Here is a 19,234-nt window from a genome sequence, read left to right as displayed (position 1 = left end):
GACGACTTGAAGTCGAGAAACATATCTATAAGGTTTATGTACTTAGAGACATACCTCGAGGTGTCTGTGCAATGTTCAAGAATAGAAAACACAGTAGACTGATTGATTGATTTGGTTTTATTTTACTTCCCTTTTCTGCCACTTTTGGCTAATCGCGGAGATGGAGGATGAGTGATGATGTGATGGAATTGATGAAGGTACACTCACAAAGAACACCCATGTCGGGATTCGAACCCGTGACCCCCGGCATCGTAGCGCGGTGTGCTAACCACTCTGCCACGGAGGCCGGCGAATACAGTTATAGTGTTTTGTGCTATCTGGTCTCGAAGAACCAAATAACGTTTCTATTTATGAAAAAAATATATATCTATTTGCATAGTTGTTGTCTTTGGGGTAAAGGGGATTTTCTCCCCCAATACTTAAAGAGGACAAAGTATACATTTTTGCGACACCTCTTTCCCATGCTCAACTTCGGTGGACAATTCATATTTTAAGTAGATAAAAATATACATCGAAGGCATTATTGAGCTTTTTTCCCCACAGTATCTCTTCGTTTCGTCGACATTCTTAATAATGTTACAATCCATACAGATATAAGAGCTTGATTGGAATGGAATATTCATCAGACAATTTCATATTAATTAATTAATTAACCAAGTCGATATTCTATCAGAGAATTTATCTTTGAAGCTAGTTTTATTGTGGTGCTTCTAGTTCGAATCTAGACCTGCACACAGAACTAGAAATGATAAAATCACTATAGCAAGGATTACTTATTACAGGATGGAACACTGGGCATATTCTCTACTGACTTGTGCGAACACTTTTCTAAGGCCTTATAAACCACAGAATATACACACCCAGTACAAGCAGAACCATCTGGCGGGAGAAGACAACGAACTCCAACAGTGAGGAACTATCGATTACGCATATCGATATTTGAGCTCGATACGTAGAAAGCAAATATACATTTTTCATTGGAATGTAATAATTAAAAAAAAGGAATAATTAAAATTGTTTCGTCTTGTCTTGGATTGTGTAAAGGAAATACCTGGAAAATATTCTATTATATATTTACTAAATATACGGTATATGATACTGGGTCATTTTTTCGTTTTCGTAAAATTCAAGACAAGAAACATTTCAATTGTAACACTAAAAGTCTTATTTAATACTTCATTATTGTAATTGATTCTGGATTTCTTATTTACATTGGGGTTTATTAATTGCAATCCACGTGATATGCAATGAGATTAACAATAATAGGACTGAAATCTCTTCCCCTTGCACTAAAATAACAAACTACTCGTAGCGCAGTACATTTATCACAGATAAAATATTGTACTGTGGAGTTACAATGAAAATTATATATTATCCTTGACTATAGTGTATACCAGCGGTGGCCAACCTTTTTTGGTTTAATTTACATTTCAAGAATCGCTGGCGGTCTACTTATCTTATTAGACCTAACAACGAGAGCCTAAAAAAGGAATCAAAGGGCCAATACCATAAAATTGACATTGATTATTTTATTTTATTTTATTTTATGTATGTATTTATTTATTTACTTATTTATTTCTTAAATAAGTTTTGGCTTCAGTACTGTCGGCCTGTCACTTGTTTTAGGCCGTATCTCCCCCAGTTCATCATTATCAACTTTTCATCCTTTTAATGAGAAAGTATTATTTTTTTAAAAATAAACATAATTACTACAATTTTATTCTTTCATAAACACTCATTTTAATAAAAGTATGTCACTTGTTGCTGGCCATCAGTAAAAAAAATTACACAACTATTTTTACTTTTCAGCAGTCAGTTGACTTGTTTCCAGACACTTGACACTGCATTCCGCCAATGAGTTTATCATGTTGCAAATCATATGACGTTACTGCTACGTGCTGCTGCTCTCAAGCAAGTTATCAAGTGATCATCAGTTAATCGATTCCTCTCCATTGATTTCATCGCATTCATTGTAGAGAACGCTGACTCACATAGATATGTAGATCCGAAAAATGCACTCAAATGAAACGCCACTTTGCGAATATTTGGATAGAAGTCTTCACAAAATAGTTTCCAGATTTCTGATACGTTGCTATCAGTTGTTCTTGCTTTCAAGTAAATGTAGCAGCGGAACTTCACTATTTCTTCTTGTACTTTACTGGGGTCTCCTTCCACTGATTGCAATATTTGAGAACAGAGTTCATCCATAGATTTCGTTTTCATTTCCTGAAATGGGAAGGCCATGAAAGTCTTCTAACTGGAAGAACTCCGTAAATCTTCTTTCAAATTCCGTGCGCAATCATCTAGTTGCGTTGCAAAAGACTGACAGAGCACCGCGGGCTACCTCTCGCGGCTTGCCGGTCGACTGGTAGACCGCTGTCGACGCGTTGACCACCCCTGGTGTATACAATGTTTGGACGAGTTCCTAATGTTTCATATGTTTTAGTAGATGACTTGCAAATACATACGGTGCTCATAATTTATTCTAATTAAGGTTCATTTGCAAATAGGATTTTATTCCAAACATATATATATTTTTTCCCCACACCCTCCAATTTTAAATTTTAGAAACTATGTGATTTACACACACTTTTCTTCACAATATCATCAAAATAATGCATAGCTATATTGACAAATTTTGAGAGATAATTGTAATCATTGAAAATAAAAAGTCTAACTGAAATAAAAATTACACACACAAAAGTTTGTAATGAATATTACAATTGAAATCAACTCAATAAGCCTAATGGTAATGAAAAAATTCCTACGGAATGTCACACAGTCTATTAACTTAGCTTACTTTCGTTAGAGCTCAGAACTTGCAGTCATTGGCATTATAATATATATATATTTCATTTTCTGTTATTAAAAATTGTAAACTTCAACACTACTTAGTCTATTATTTATAATAAAATCTTATAATCTATTTATCATGGTTGTTGGAGCTCCATGATCTAGGGAGGCACCAAGGATTGCAATATGAAACGTGTTCTATTGCTGAACCAAGGATAAATTTCTTTAGGTGGATTAGTTCAAGATTTTGAACGAACACGTCACGTGGCAGAATACTCCTTAACTTTCTGAAGAGTAATAGTTTTAAGAGAGACTTATGTAATTAATTTATCTTATTATGCATTCACCTGTGTTGCATTAACCTCGGAAAGCCTTAAATGAAAAGAGAAAACTTTCTAGAATTGTCGTTTTGTGCAAATTTGTGCACTATGTCCGACGAAAATTCCTGAAAGCAGAATAAGAGCCCGGTGGGCTGTGTGAATTGCTCCCTGATGCTGAACCGAAAAGCAGTCGTTTTTCGAGACTTGACCAGCCTCCCCGATGCGTATTGGTAAAGTCGTCGCCTTGTAAGCAAGGGGGTCCGGGTTCGATACCCGGTGCAGGCACATAGTGGTCAGAATTCCACTTTAAACCGTGCATAAAGTACACTTGAACTAAAACTCGAAACTTGGTCTAGTTGTGTCCGCAACAATAATTGACAATTGTTTCTCTTCCTTTCTTTGTTCTAAAGTATATTTCGCTGAGGTCAACCCTAATTCTCCTTGGTTCTAGGCTATATATGAAAAACCGAAATAAACGTTCTTCCATACAATTCGTACATTCGGCCTGTGATCTTCACTCAAACTGTTCTACTAAGTTCCCGCCAGGACTTGTCCTTTTATCAGTTTCATCTACTCATCGTCTTCCTTCTCACCTCATTCTATGTAATGAAAGGACGAAAGCATAATTGTTTTAAAGGAATAACAGGAAAAATCAAGTATTATGTTGTTATTTTAGCCCATGCCATGTACAAAATAGAACGGAATGAATCTCGCGTCCCCTTTCACGATTTTTACGCGGCACATTCGACCGCAACTGCTGGGCAACTTGTTCCGTTGCTCCCGCTAACTCGCGCACGACACGAAGCCTTTCGCGAAAAAAAGCACTTGAAATAAAGACTTGAGAAAGCGATATCTCAACATGAAATCGATAAAATACGACGCGACGAACCCACACGTCAAGAAAGGTTGGTGGCTATAAGAGCCATAGCACGTATGGTTTTTATATTTCCTTCAAACGGCAGTGATTGGAGATTTCAAACGACCATTTTGATCACGTCATTTTACGTGGCGGTTGGCCATTTTGTAGACATCAATTCATTCTCTCTCCCTTCCTCTGTACTTATTCTTAGTAATTGGCTACAAGAGGGTTCGATATATCCTTATAATGCGTGTTATCATGTTGCTTAGACTATGCAAGGTTACATAAATGTTATATATATTCACGCTTGTGCGTTTTAAACGGGCAAGTGTGTTGTTTTCATCTTCGTGTTCGAGTGCCAAGGGTGTGGACACGTTGGTCGTTTCTCGCGTGACGAAGTCAATTATTTATTCAGAATGAAAACTGGCTCTAGACATGATTCTGATAGGCAAAGCTTGGGACATAATGAAGTGGTCTTATCTAACTTGGATATGAGATGCATGTGTGGGTGGAATACGACACACGGTAAGGAAAATGATTTTTGATATGTCACGTGCCTTACTTTGTGTTTGTACATATCAATGTTTCATGCGCAAAGGTTCAACTTATATAATCGATTGTCTCTTGCTAAGGCAGATTCACACTAACTTTATATATTTCAAATTTTGGTTTGTTCTTGCAATTACAAGGTTCCACTAAAAATACCCACCCAAAATAACATGCAACACATGCAGAATTGTCAATGTAGTTAATAGGGCGAGAAGGAGCAATTGGAGGCCTCAATTCGAATAATACAAATTGCTTTCTTTACTCGCAAGTCAAATTGCAAGGTGGTTGTAAATGATAACATGAAGAATATACAATCTTGTGTACTTCACAATATTAACTCTTTTGCATGGCGTCTAAACTACTAAACTACAGAGATGGGTTGTAAATTTTAGCTTGATGTACAAGTGGATTAATGGCACAATTGCTTGATATTAATTTTTATGCTATTCTTGTAGATGAGATGTTGATATAATTCTCACTAACATCAGCCTACACGGTAAATGTAACAATGCATTTTTCAATTATGTTATATTTTCTCTACGTGATTCAAGAAAACGATGTTGCATTCTAAGCATTAGGGAAGAAATAGTTGACATATTTAATGAAAAAAGAAATTTTACTTGTTGAAATGGTAGCATAATAGCTATATTCAAATCGGTTATTCAATCTGCTATCTACGTATTTTACACGTGTTTGAAATTTTTTCAATGGCATGCTACGTTGCTAATTTTACCATTTATTTTGTTTCTCATTATTTCCATTCATTTGTAGAACGTAGACATCAACGAATTCACATTTCTTTCTACAAATATTTTGATCTTATTTTTAGGAATAGCTAAACGTTTGCATTATGACTTTAGCTATTACGTTCGATAATAAAGTAAATGATTATTAATACAGCCTACGTTATCCTTTCGTGTCGTGTAATAATATGCTCAACATGAAATCGAAATAAATTATCGTTAAAGGTTACAAAGTTTGCACTATGTATGAGTGCACATGTTCGTTTTATGAATTAGTTTCTATTATCCCATATAATTAAAGTTTTGAATATAATTCACCCAACTATTATTTAAAATATTAAATCAATCAGTAATCAAAAATATATCATTTTACCAACCAATATGAATGGTTTCTTTCAGAGATCGATTAAGTTCCAAAATTCAACAGAGCCTTTCGAAAAGAATTTTAAAGTAATTTCACGTACTTTGATTTTTTCATCTGAGTAGTTCTGTAATAGCTTTTGAACCTTTTAAATGTTAGGCTCATTTTGAGGTATTTTCGTTGCTATTTTGCTTGAGTCTTTAATTTTGCTCCTTGAAGATGGAGGATAGATACAACTCCACGACTATTTTATTGTCCAACTGGCTATCACATCTACAAGTATAATAAAGATATTATTTTTTTCTGCAATTACCCATAGACAATATTTGATTGGTGTTCCAAATGCATTCAGTTTAAAAAATAAATAAAAAAATTTTTAAAATCTGTACGATTGAAATCGTCAAGAAATAGGATTTACCTTCCGAATTAGTTCTGACGAATATGTATAGTAGCTATAACAAGGGTTAGGAGGAGAGCCTTAGGGTATGCCTGAACTTTCTACAACAGAAGCAGAATAATCATGATGCTTCACATTTTGTTCACGATTTTTTTTAGATAAGAACACGCAGCCGTTCAGAAATGGGAACCATGGGGTTGTAAAACTCTAATTTTTCAAAGAAAATATCTTTATTTACAAAAAGAAACTAATTTTTTATTGTACTACCTGTGGGCTCTAAAAATCCTATGTTCCAAGCATTGTTATTCTGACCTAGGGCGAGGAAGCCTTCTTTTACAAGGAAAAAATCATAAATACCTATTTTTTTTAATATGAAGCTAATTTCTTCGTAAGGGATGAGTTGACTTGGGTTATTATATAAAATGAAGAGAAAATAAACTTAGCGAATAAAAAGAAAAATAGTTTTCAAGGCTACACTCTAAAAAATATATAACAGGACACTCCTATTGTTTAACACCATCTTTGGTGTCTTGTTACACCATTTGGTTTCAAACCACACCAAGTTTGAAGACCTTTAAAACTCGATTAGGTGTTGCGTTACATTAATTAGGGTGTTACACCACTTTTGGTGTCAATTCGGTTGATTTTTTTTAGAGTATTCATAAGAATATAATTTTCATTGCTCAGTTTCTTGTAAATATGATTCAATCAGTGGCGGCGATTGGAGGGGGGGGGGGCGTCACTTTTGCACCCGCACTATGCTAAACCTTGTCTACAAAGGCAAATATACTGTCTTTGCCCCCCGGCTTTGGAACCCAATCGCCGCCACTGTATTCAATTAAACATTTTTTAACGGTAACAGGTAAATTGCATAGGAAAATATGGGGAACATCAATGTTAAATACTATACTATGAGTTGCCGCAATAAGACATCCAGGAGAGGAGGTGATAGGAGACGAAAGGAAGATGAATTCTTCATTAACCACGTAATTAGTGAAATGCCAGAGTGATCAAGGGGAGTGAAGCTCTTCATTCGTTCATCAGCCTCCCTGTAGTTTCCCTTATCCCTCTATAGACAAATGAAATGTTCTTTTATTTTAAACACTCATTGTATGTGATATTCAGGGGTATGCCCACTCCCAAAATATTCTTCCTCCATAGCTTTGAGGGGGAGGCTGAAGGCACTTGCTGTTCCCCCCGAAGTACGTATCCAGGGAGGTAGAGTACTTCTCCCCATCCAAATTCACTCTCGGTTATGAGTTTCAATTTTAAATGGACAGAGAGAAATACAGTACAGATAAAAGCCATTTTAAAGTTCTTTGTCTTAAGTATATAGGTATGTAATAGATAATATCAGTGAGGATACTCGTGGTCAAGGTTGGTTACTAAAGAATAGCGTAGGAGTCATGCGATGTCAGATAAAAAAATGACTAATCAAAGCGGACTTTTAAATTTAAAAAACTTACTTTTAAAGCAAGTTTCTTTTTTCTTCTTTTGCATGCACCTCCGTTTTGCAAAGTTATTCTTGCTAACTATAATGTTAATAGTAGTTAATATCAAACATGAAATTCAATTCTTTGTCTTTCTTGATTTCAATAATACGTCATCAATGCTGAACACTATACAGACCATATCTATGGGTTGTTTCAAATTGTGCACTTGGCAAAAGGCATTGAAAAAAACAACGCATGTCAATAATTATATTGCTACTGTTGACTAATGGCGCACTTAGAGGGGTTTGAAATAGATCAACTACCCATCCGACCCAATTTTCTTAAAAAAAAAATACGTGTGAAATATGGCAAAATGTGCTGTATATCACAGAAAAAACTACATACAAACATATACATTAATATCTGCCCCGTTTATGGTCACATGATGTTCCCTTCACGAAATTCATGGGCAACTATGTACTCCATTGCTATTAACAGACAGGTTTTGGTGGGTAAAATTTAAAAAAAACTGGAAAGAGTCTTACCATTGCTTGTCCTAGCGTGCTATTTTATGTTGTATTGTTCTTCTTGTTACACACAGAAAATATCAATTTGAACAGATTATATAATGAATTTTCATAAATAGGAAAAATGTTCAACCGAACACTAAATGTGTTCTAAATAGGGTGTTTCAATAAAAGTTTTTCTTTAATGCAACAAAAGGTATACCTGCCTTAATGAAAAAATTACAAACACAATAATTACAATAATTACACACTGCCATTTGTGGAAGAGCCACAGTCACCTTTACGTTTTCAAATATATAATGTCCGCCAGGTGACCAACTCACCTTTACGTTTTCAAATATAATGTCCGCCAGGTGACGAACGCCTTTGACGACAATCACGCTCAAACAGCCTGAGATGATCTATCATGGCACGTTCCAACATTTCAATAGGAATGGGGTGTCGATTTCCATATGGATATTATTTTCGAGTTCCTCAATGGTCTGTGGCCGACTTTGCTTTTCACGTGCTCCACGCAGCAAATAATTAGGAGTAATCGGACACAATGAAATCAGTTAACAGAGACCGCAGAATCATAATTTTTGAAAAATTCTAAGTTTCGATAAATGGCAGGTTTGCTGTAACAGTGTTGCCAACACCATGCGTGGGGGAAAAAATGCCCACTTTTTACTGAAACATCCTTGAGGTAAAGTTAAGGTTCCCCTCCCCGTGCATATAGCCGTACTGTTACGTTTAGGCCGTTCGCCGGCTTCAACTGCTTGGCTGCAAAAGGAGGTGTGTATGAGGAATGGAATAAATTACGCTCATTTCCAGTATTTAATAGAATCCGCACAAGCTAGGGGGGAGGGGAGATCATGCACGAGCCAGCAAGATATCTAAACACTGATAATGATAAACCTTAAGTGTCACCACTGTACCTGTTTCCTTCAGATGTTCCTCGGCTAAGTAGAGGCGCAACCACGAATTTTTGTCTGGGGAGGGGCAAGTACCAGGATAAACGTACCAATAGTAATAATAATTTTAATAATAATAATGCTAAAAATTATAGTTAATAATAATAATGTTGTTATTATAACATTATTATTATTATTATTATTATTATTGATTTGCTTTATTTTACTTCGCTTCTTGAGCCACTTTTGGTTAATTTGTGAAATTGGGGATGAGTTATAATATAATAATATGATGCCCAAGCCGGGATTTGAACTCAGGACCAACATTATTATTATTATTAATAATAGCAGCAGTAGTAGTAGTAGTAGCAGCAGTAGTAGTATCAAAGACGTTATTACCCTCGTAAATTATGCAAAAAGGAGGTAGGAGTTGGTGCTATAGCATTTGTGTTCGAACAAACGATTTGAATTATCTTTCAAAATATTCAATTTCACATTAATAATGGAAAACAAGCACACAAACTATTTTTGAAAGACAGAAGATGCTTGATAAATGCATTCCAAATATAATTCTTTTTTACATTAACATGTATAACTTTCATGCACGATATATGTTTCACATATATGCAACATGGGGAGACGTAGACACTAAATTGTGTGTGTATTGAAAGTTCCTTTAATACATATTATATACAACATATAGCTATTATTTAAATACGTTACACATCCAATTCATCCATCTCACAATAAACCAACAGCAAAAATTACATAAATCGTCTCTGAAATGTGTACGCTCCCTTTCCTCCAAATAATTGTTCATGCATTTAAAAGAAAATCAAGTAAGACAAGTCTTGTTTCTCTGTTTGGAAATTTACAATGCATTACAGAGAACAATGAAACATTGTGAGCGAAGCGAGCAAGAACATTTTTGGATCCACTTTTTTTTGCAGGCTGTAAACAATATTGATTTAATAGCGCCCAAATAATTTCACGGGACGCGAATGCATTCTCTCTTTTACAACTTTTGTGCCTCCCCGATGGTGTAATGGGTCCCGGGTTCGATACCCGGTGGAGACACGTGGCACAGTGGCTCGGATCACACTTTAAACTGTAGGCCCAGTACCGATTAGCCTCTCTGTGCATAAAGTGCACTTAAAACCACAAATCAATCAATCAATTTTACAACTTCTTTTGATTCAGATCGTCCGGCGTCCAAGGCAGAAGACTAAGAAAAGCAGGCATTGCGAGCGAAGCGATCAAGAAAATTTTACGAAAATAAATTATATTTCCATAAAATTTGAAGTTGTGGGCGGTAATTGACCCCTGCAAGTGCACTTGGTTGTCAATGTTTGCACACCTTGACCCCCTAGAACTAATTTCAGTCCAAGGTTGGGGGGCAATGGACCCTGCCCCCCCAAGAGGTTGTGCCACTCCGGCTGAGTCACGACGCGGCACTGTATCGGTCCATCGAAGGTATCCTCAGTGGATTCGTCCGAACCTTTTAGACTGACCAACTTAATAATTCTGTCACTCGCAACTTCGCTCTCTCGATCAAGACTCTCCCGGCGACCTCTCGTCACCCTGCGACTGCTGGCGTTTTTGATTACACAGCATTTTATTCCGGCTCGTGACAGTACCATGAAGGCACATTTAGGGAATGTGGAGGTAGGACCTCACACATTATCGATCTCGGCAATTTTGGATGCCATGTGATCAGCACCACGCTCCGGCCGCCTTTACCCTCCAGGGCTGCTCCCAGGTACCCTTCGTTTTATTGCTGGGCGAGCCCCAGAGCCGCTTTATGCGGGGACAAGCAGTATAAATTCCTACCTTAGATAACCCACCCCGGGAATCAAACCCGGATCTCCCGCGTGGCGGTCAGACATCCTTCCGAATAGACAACCATGGAAAAAATATAGTTCCGGTAGAAGACAATTCTGGTAAAATATAGCTACATCACGTTTTACAAGGTGAGATAAAAGTTGCTTTTTCCAAATAATTAGTTGTCTCCATTTGCTCACGCATTACACAGCTGTCATAACTTGAACATACAAATGAAAGAACATCAACTTCCATTACTTGTGCTGCGGTGTTGGATTGTCATTGTTGATTTTGTTTCTTCTGTCATCAGTAACTACATGTGTTCCTTGCAATTATTCGCTAAAATTATCTCACATGCAACCTCACATTATGCGATTTTTCGCTTTGGGGTATTGTGAAAGATGAAGTTTTTGCTCAGAGACGATGTTGCAGCAGCAGCCGATTGAAAAGTCGTTCCAGAACTTGAATATGAATCGTCAGTTATGTGCTGCCATCTATGAATCGATGTCCAAACGATGTGATTTTCTGTATCGAGAATTATAAGAGGCTCAGTTTCGAACAAACTGTAAAAGAAAGAAATGTACAATAAAAGAAAAGGGAACTGTTCTTTGTTTAATTTTGTGGGGAAAGCGATTTCATCTAACACAGTTGCATGCATATAGGAATCTAGCTTGATTTTTGTTATTTAACGTCGCTTTTCTGCCAGTTTTTTCAAATCGCGACGAATAGGAACTGTCAAGAAGAATACAAGCAGCCAGCTTTCGATTTATTAAAGGACGATGAATGAAAAGAAAGTGAAATTTTAATTCCCCGGTGGGGGAAGGGGGGTGGAGGGGTAGCGATAATATTTACTTATAAGATTTATCTAATTTCTCTTCCTGTTCTGGTTTAGGTCGTCGGATTTTAGTTTTATTTAGCGTCGGATTTCTGCCACTTTTGGCTAATCACGATGGTGTTATGATACAGGGTATACACAAAATGCCTGACACATTTTAGTTATTAATAAATCGGAAACTAATGGAGATATAGATAAACTGGTGACAATGACAGATAGATAAACTCAAAAAAATTTATGTCTTGTATCAGTACACTTCTATGTGTGTTCACTTTGTCGCACCCAGAATGTCGAGACGATAATCGATTTTTTCACGCGTTCGGGTCAGCATGTAGACATCCACAGTAACTATCGCGTTGTTTATTCTGGCTTTATTTTCATCACTTTGTAAAGTTCATCAACATTGTTCGACGTGTTTTGAACGAACGCTTGCCGGGAAGGTGAATTTTGTTGCTTGGCCCACGAGATCACCCGACACAACCCCATTGATTTTCTTTCTTTGGGGATATGTGGCAGAAATTTTATGAGGCACAGTGATGAACATATGAACTGAAAGCCAGAATAAATATGTGAAAAAATTGGTTATCGTCTTGACATTCTCAGTGCGACAAAAAGAGCACAAATTGAAGTGACAAGACATAAAACTTTTTGAGTTTATCTATCAGTGCCACCAGTTACTTTTTATCCTCATTAGTTTCTGATTTATTAATAACTAAAATGTGTCAGATACCTTGTGTACACCCTATATAATGAAATTGATGAAAGGACATTCAGAAATTACACTCATGCTCAGGCCGGGATTCGAACCCGGGACACTTGCTTTTGTAGCGCGCTATGCTAACCACTCCGGCGCGGAGGTTGGCTTAAGTCGTCAGAGCCGCGTTAGCCTGAAATTAGTGCGGTAGTCAGTTTGGTGAGATGAAGACTGACTGGATCCCCTGAAGTAACAACCATTGATTGCACCCACGACATACACATATTTCAGCGACGTATCTAAAGCCGAACAGATTTGGTTTGGTTTTCGTTATTTAGCGTCGCTTTTCTACTACTTTTTCGCTATTCGCGACGATCATGAGTGACGATATGATGAAGGGACACTCACAAAGAACACCCATGCCACCTCCGGGATTCAAACACGGGGCCCCTGTCGTCGTAGACCGCTGTGCTAACCACTGCACCCCGAAGGTCAGCAACAGAGAAGAGAAATATTCAGGTAATCAAGATGTTAATCACACCCTTACCGTTCCGTCCACATTCTACGATTCTGGTGTCTGTGTGTGTGCTAATTACTGCAGCACACACTAAGAAATGTTCCACATAGCCTGTGGGAACACATTTCAACAAACGCCCTCATCATATGTTCATGTTTGCTTTGTTCCCCTGCCTGAACACAGAAGAAGATATGAAGAATCACTTGTAACCCCAGGCCACTAGAAAACACGCAATGTCCTTCATTTAGCAAACATTATCATTTTTTATTATTTTCCTCAAATGAGCTCCATTTTTGCCTCCGAGAGTTATCTATACACCTTCTCATTAGCAAATTGTCTTGACATTATAAGAAACCCAACTCCTATGCTGGATAGCAGTCGGTAATAAACTACCTCAGTTTTTTTAAACGTCTTTCTTAAAAACTGTTTTATTTTCATAAAACTTCTTCGCAGTCCCTTGTGATAATCGCGGACCATAATAAAGGGTTTTATATTTCGTTTAATAAGGGAATTCGAGGAAGCGTGTTGTGTAATAATTAAGATTGAATGTTGAAACACGCTCTTGCAAAATTCTAAAACTTCATTTCGCAAAAGCCTTGGTGAAGATATTTTAAAGTACAAGAACTTGAAAGCGTGTGTTTGGAATTTGATGTGGGAAACGTTTCGTATCCTTTTGCGTAGTCACTATGGGCTGAATGCGTTGGTAAGTGTTGTACATTTACACTAACTATTGCTTAATATAAGACAAGCTGGTGCTATGCGTACACAGAGATCTCGAAATGCCAAGGTTGACGCACTTCTGATAAATTGTGGCCGATACGCGTTGGTACTTTGAAATAATCGCCTCTGATCAATTCAATTGATGTATTTTATCGAATCGTACGGAACAGCAGCTGATGCATTTCTCACTATGTATTTTGATGTACCAAGAGTGCATCAGAAGTTTATAAACTGTAGTGTATCACTGGAGTCAAAAACATTATACACATTTGTGTCATGGGTTCTGTGTGTAAATATACACACTGTTGATCGCAAGGAAATGTGAAAACGAGGAGCTTTTGATGAAGTTCTACGTACGGAAATATTTTATACAATACTCTACATAGATTAAAGATACAATTTCCAATAAATTTAACATGTTTTGTGGTAAATTCACATAATGTAGCTTGTTAACATTTTAAATAAAGTAAAATACGACTATAAAGGGGGAAAGGTTTTTATTTTGTTTTATTACTATAACTATTGCGAAATGTAGGAAAGAAAAAAACATATGAAAATGTAAAATAATAGTGCACATATTTTGAAAAAGTGAATTAACGCATTTTGTTGCATAGGCCTATTGTCTCACACTAAAAGCAAAGAAACAGGTGTTTCTTTATTATAAATTTCATACAAAGGATATTTGCACCTAAAAGACATTAAAACATCGTTGAATATCTACCAATGTCCCTCATTGATCCAAATACTCGTCTCATACGTATAATATTGTTGCACTAAGTACAACCTATCTCCAATCAGTAATTTGAGGCTACCGACGCTTTTTCATGTTATCATAATTTATATGAAAATGAACTTCGTAGCTATTGATTATGTAATTAACTCTAGATGATCGACGCTCGTTCGCTACTGTGTTATTTTACCAAATAACGAAATATAACATAACTTCACCTACCTTGTTGCCTCGAATCCTTTGCTCTCTGCTAATGGACAACAGCTACACGTATCTGTAACGATAGATATTCATAGTTCTTTATATTGTTGACACTTCAACAAACATGTTATTTGGCTAAACGATTGTTAAGCTAATATTGTTGATACTACAAGGTGGCGCAAAAGTAATCACCTGATTTTCTTAGCCTATAGCTTGGGTTTTAAATTAAACAAAGTAGGTTGTTTTGTGATAAACTTTTATTGATACTTGAAAGTTTTATGTCCTTAATTTTTAAAGATAACATCCAATAAATGACCACCATTCGAATTGATGCAAATTTCGGCTCTTTTTATTGCGTTTTCCATGGTGTTGGAAATAATCTGCGGGGAAATGTTTTGAATTTCATGCTGAATTTTGTCCTTTAGTTTCTGTAACGTCTCTGGCTTATTCACATAAACCAATGACTTCAAATATCTCCAAAGGAAAAAATCTGGAGCGGTCAAATTGGGGGACCTGGCCGGTGTAGGCGCTGGACGATTGGAAAATGTCGTCTAAATTCTCGTTGTGTCAAGATTTCCTTAAAAATATTGTCACAATTTTTCAATGTTCTTGTGGGGTATACTTATTCATTTTCGCACACAATAAATTTCGTGAGTATCTTCTATTTAACTGACAAAACACTGCTGATATATACAAGAAGATGTCAAAATAAAGGTCTGTTCAAATAGGATGATGACTTTTGCGCCACCTGTTATTTCTTTTTGTACTTTATTACCGCTGCTTAATTTCTACTTAAACAAAGAACTCGAAATGCATCAACTAAAGGTTAATGCACTTTTGGTACATCAATTGACTTAGTTAAACTTTCTTTGGAAAAAATCGTGTCTGCTCTTCTCAATTAGTGCATATTTTGTGCATCACACAGAACAGAAGCTGATTTTGATGCATTTCTCTGTACCAAATGTGCATCATTAGCAGTTTATGTACTTTAATATGTCACCACATTTGTGTCGATAGGAACATTTTTTTTAGCTGTGTCAATTGATGCATTAAGAGTGAAATTTTATCATCTTTGATATGACCTTGTCTGATTTTCCCAACTGATGCATTTTTAGTGCATCAAACGGAACAGCAGCTGATAAAAGTACCCTTTTATGCATTTCTGTGTGTATTTTGACACCAAAAAGTGCATCATTTGAAGTTTATGCACGTTAATGTGTCTTTGGAGTCAACATGTGTGTGTTAATTGACACGGTTTGGGTTCTGTATGCAGGTGGGTGCGTTGTTATTTTTACAATTTCTCGCCAAGGAAAAAGAAAAAAAAACTTGGCAAATTTTTGTTTGAGTCTACGTTATGCGCAGATAGGGTAATTTGCTGGAAGTGGAATCGAACCCGGAACCGTATGAACGTGGACTATGCAAAATATGTAAAGTTACTTGCGTTCACCAGAAACTGTGAGCAGTATATACATACATACAGTGGAGCGTAAAGTAAATTCCAGAACTTGCCGATTCCTAAATGTGAATCCATAACTATCTCGGAAGCAAGTACTCGAGAGATTTATAGGCTTCCAAATGCACTAAAGCGGCTTTTTTTTATTGTTATTATTACTAGATGGCTTTTGTTTTTCGAGTCACAAGCTCCCCTGGGTCGTTGGAGCATATCTTCACCCTTTCCCTCGCAGAAGCCGCTAATCTCTTTCCGAAGACCGGCGAGGTCGTACGTCATCTTCACCTCTAACGCCGTCGGCCGCAGCCGGAAAGCTACGGGGCCCTAAATCAGAAACGCAAAGCCGTAACTGCCCCCTTTCCCCCCTGGCTGAGATTTATGTTTGCTGAGCTGGAGGACCTCGCATGCAATGAGATTCTGGGAGCCCGTGGGACGAGCCCTGAGGGAGGAGTTCGGGGGGAAAAGTGTTCTGGCGGGCCCTGCGAGCGGTGGTGGTTTTCGGAGGGGGAGGGGGGAAGGATGAGATAAAGAAAGCCGCCGTGAACATCAAGCACAGTTCCGTACTGTTGGAGGAAGGCGAATTTGGAAACCATTTTGGGCGCGAACGCACAAAAAACTACATGCATCACAAGCTTGATGCATTTATTGATGTACTAGTAGCTATATTTTCTGGACTTTGCCAAGAATCAGTGTTAAGGTTTGATGTATTTTATATTAACGTTTGTTAAGGTAACGCCAAATGGCATCACATGATGCAAGTAAGTGTTTCTTTCTACGTTGAGCTGTAGTCTAATGTATAAATTGATGCGTTTAAAATGCACCACTTAAATATTTTGTCTGAGCTATAGACTTCATGCATTTTTGTTTCAGGTGATGCATTTACTATTCAGTGTGCACACACAGAACTCGAAAGTGTATCAATTCAAGGCTGATGCATTTTTTGGTACACGTTTAAATGATTAACTTTGGTTTCTCGGAAATGATCGTCTCTTCTCAATTGATGCATTTTTAATGAATCGCACGGAGCAGCAGCGGATCCAAGTATCATCTTGTGCATTTCTATGTGCATTTTCATGCACCAAAAGTGCATCATCAGTGTATACACTTTAACATGATACACTTATCCACTGCTGTTCCAATGTACCCCATCATACTAATTCAACACATACGTCAATATACACAATGGTCCCCTAAGGTCTACACCACATTTTGGTCAATGTTTTAACTTCAGTGGTGTCGATTGATTGATCGATATTTACAGCATGGACACATAAGCACACAGGCGTGCGCAGACAAATTTATTTGGGGGTGCCTTAAATATTTGTTATCGTTATCACTTTATGCCCATTGAAAACAAATCTTTGTCTTACTCCACCAAAAGTACTTCTCGTAATTACTATTTGCCGTTTGGATTTATTTTTCTTGTGGGTGCGGTTTGGATTGCTACTGCAATGTTCTTGTTACGTATGAATCTAAATAAACAAATAACCCTTGTGAGTTGAAAAATGTTGCATTAGAAAATCAGGGCTGTCTATGGAAAAGGATAAGTGCGGGTCGATTTTTTTGAGGAGTTCTGTGCGATTTACAAAGTTGAGTTGGTGTTTTTTAAAGTCCACTTTATGCACAGTAAGGCTAATTCGGACTGGACCTACAGTTTAAAGTGGGATCCGAACCACTATGTGCCTCCACCGGGTATTGAACCCGTCGCCCCTTGATTACAAGGCGACGACGATACCACTGCGCCATCGGAGAGGCCCGATTTACAAAGTGAAATATCTTGTTTTCTACGTGATTACTGATTATTGTTGTAAACAATATCACATTATTTTGGAGGGAGGGAGCGAGAGGGAAAGAGGTACAGGCATTTCAAATGAAACGAAATTTCCTACTTTCTTTTAACACTGATATTATTTTCATTATTATAATGATGGTTTCTACATTTTTTTTAAAAAAAACAGGAGATATTAGAGGGTGCCCAGGAATCTCTGGCACCCCCTGCGCGCACGCCTATGTTGCCCGTCACGCAATAAGATAAGCCCCTTAACTAAATCAAAAATTCAAGGCACACCCCTAACAAGAAAATAAAATATATTTTAAAAACGTCCCTATTTAATTCTTAAAACTAATATACTAAACCTATAGTGCCTCTGAAGACTAAGATCTCCTAAGTTTAAAAGCTAAGGCTGTAAAGAGGCATTCAGCACACAGGACAACACAATCCCAAAAAGGATTATCTTGGCAGTTGGTCGAGGCGCCAGAGCCTCGTTGACCTGCAAGAAGCAGTTACTGGGGTGTACTCCATGGGACTGAAGTTGACTTTTGGGTAGGGTGACCATACGTCCCGTATTGACCGGGATAGTCCCGTTTCACAGGTGTGTCCCGGTCGTCCCGGTCGTCCCGTCCATATTATTAAAAAGCAACTAGGTATGCGTATTTGTCCCGTCTTATAAATACCTAGGAGTCTATCTTGAAAACCAAATCTAAATTTGAGACACATTTCGTGCTAAAAAGTTGCATTGTTTGGTATGTGTTCAGTTATTTGTAAGAGGAGTGAATAAGCATGCAGTTTCTTTACGGGATTGAAAAAAAGAATTTAAAGTTCCTGCGTCTTGACACAAGCACAAAAGAAAAATCTAGAGTTGTGTGCTTGATATGTGGGGTAAGGTTTTCGGCGATATTTATAAACGATTCATAATGAATGAAGCTGCTCTCAAGAAGATTGGTTCTTCTGGTAAATACTTCTGGCATTACTCAACTTTAGCGTGCGCTACGACGCCATGGGTCCCGGGTTCGAATCCTGGCCTGGGCATGGATGTTTCTGAGTGTCTATTCTTCACATCATCACTCATCCTCATCTTCGCAAAGTAGCCAAAAGTGGCACAAGAAGCGAAGTAAAAATAATTCAATCAATCAATCAACTTTAGCGTAGGATGAACATCAAAGGTTGATCATGGAAGGCCGAGAAATGCTGTGTAAATCATACCGAAATTATAATAATTAATAACTTTTGGCAACGGAAGATCATATTTAATTTATTGATTATGATGTAGGCTATCATTTATGCGATCCAGACTTTAATAAATAATAACAATATGTTAATTATAACAATAATTAGGTCTAATCGATTTTTCAGGAAGGGGGTGGTGCAAACTAATCTCCTTGGGATGTCCCGTTTTTGGGTCAAAATTATGGTCACCCTACTATTGGGTGACTTACCAGAAGATCGTCTCTTACACCTTTTGGTGTCAAACTATTTGTAATGAATCGCGTTTTAACACCACTGAAGTTAAAGCCGGTCAAAGTTTGGTGTGGACCTCCACAGTGCAATAGTGCTTGTATGCTTTCATATATGAAAACAAACAAGAAACAAGTGCAAGCAAATATTTCAAAC

At 37.2% G+C, this 19,234-nt stretch overlaps 1 protein-coding gene and 1 long non-coding RNA gene across 3 annotated transcripts in view; one reads left to right on the top strand and one right to left on the bottom strand.

Moving 5' to 3' along the window:
- LOC145986662 (uncharacterized) overlaps positions 1-19,234 on the top strand; it is a 176,183-nt gene that overhangs the window by 12,871 nt on the left and 144,078 nt on the right. Inside the window, exon 1 of one of the 2 annotated variants that reach the window (XR_014441600.1) lies at positions 13,424-13,445. The exons of the other annotated variant lie outside the window; for it this stretch is intronic. This is a non-coding gene — a long non-coding RNA (uncharacterized LOC145986662). Of the gene's footprint in view, positions 1-13,423; positions 13,446-19,234 lie in introns of those variants that run through there. 2 annotated transcript variants of the gene reach the window in all.
- Positions 1-19,234, bottom strand: part of lms (lateral muscles scarcer) — a 270,244-nt gene that overhangs the window by 142,068 nt on the left and 108,942 nt on the right. Inside the window, exon 2 of the mRNA XM_083120934.1 lies at positions 14,415-14,466. The gene's annotated coding sequence lies outside the window, so the exon portion shown is untranslated. The remainder of the gene's footprint in view (positions 1-14,414; positions 14,467-19,234) is intronic.

This window comes from Lepisma saccharinum, chromosome 1, assembly GCF_977018435.1.
Source record: "Lepisma saccharinum chromosome 1, izLepSacc3.1, whole genome shotgun sequence".
NCBI classification, from domain to species: Eukaryota; Metazoa; Arthropoda; class Insecta; order Zygentoma; family Lepismatidae; genus Lepisma; species Lepisma saccharinum.
This window is presented reverse-complemented; position numbering and strand designations above follow the sequence as displayed.